We start from the raw sequence: 462 nt of genomic DNA, 5'->3' as shown, positions 1-462 counted from the left end.
ACGTTAAACGATGATGATGATGATGATGATATATATATATATATATATATATATTAGACAAGGTATAAATAATGATCATTACATATTCCTTGTCTTGTATATCTCTCTGTGTAAAAGACCAGTCTAAATGGGAATATAGCCATGGATTTACAATATAGAATGGTTCTGAACTATAACCTTGGAGCCTGCCACAAATATACATGGAGTTCTTAACTAAAAAAAATTTTGTTAGCCTAGTAGGTTTGTATTAACAGAGAACTTAGTTGCATTAAGGCAGTGAGCTGGCATAATAGTCAGCACACGAGACAAAAAGCTTAGCAGCATTTCAACTGTCTTTACATTCTGATATCAAATTCCATTGAGGCCAACTTTGCGTTCCATCCTTTCAGGGTCAATAACGTTAGTACTGAGGCCTATGTAATCAACCTCCCCATCCCCTCAAAAACCACTGGCCCTGTGCCA

Source organism: Octopus bimaculoides, chromosome 3, assembly GCF_001194135.2.
Source record: "Octopus bimaculoides isolate UCB-OBI-ISO-001 chromosome 3, ASM119413v2, whole genome shotgun sequence".
In the NCBI taxonomy this organism is placed as follows: domain Eukaryota; kingdom Metazoa; phylum Mollusca; class Cephalopoda; order Octopoda; family Octopodidae; genus Octopus; species Octopus bimaculoides.
Note: the sequence above shows the minus strand (reverse complement) of the source record.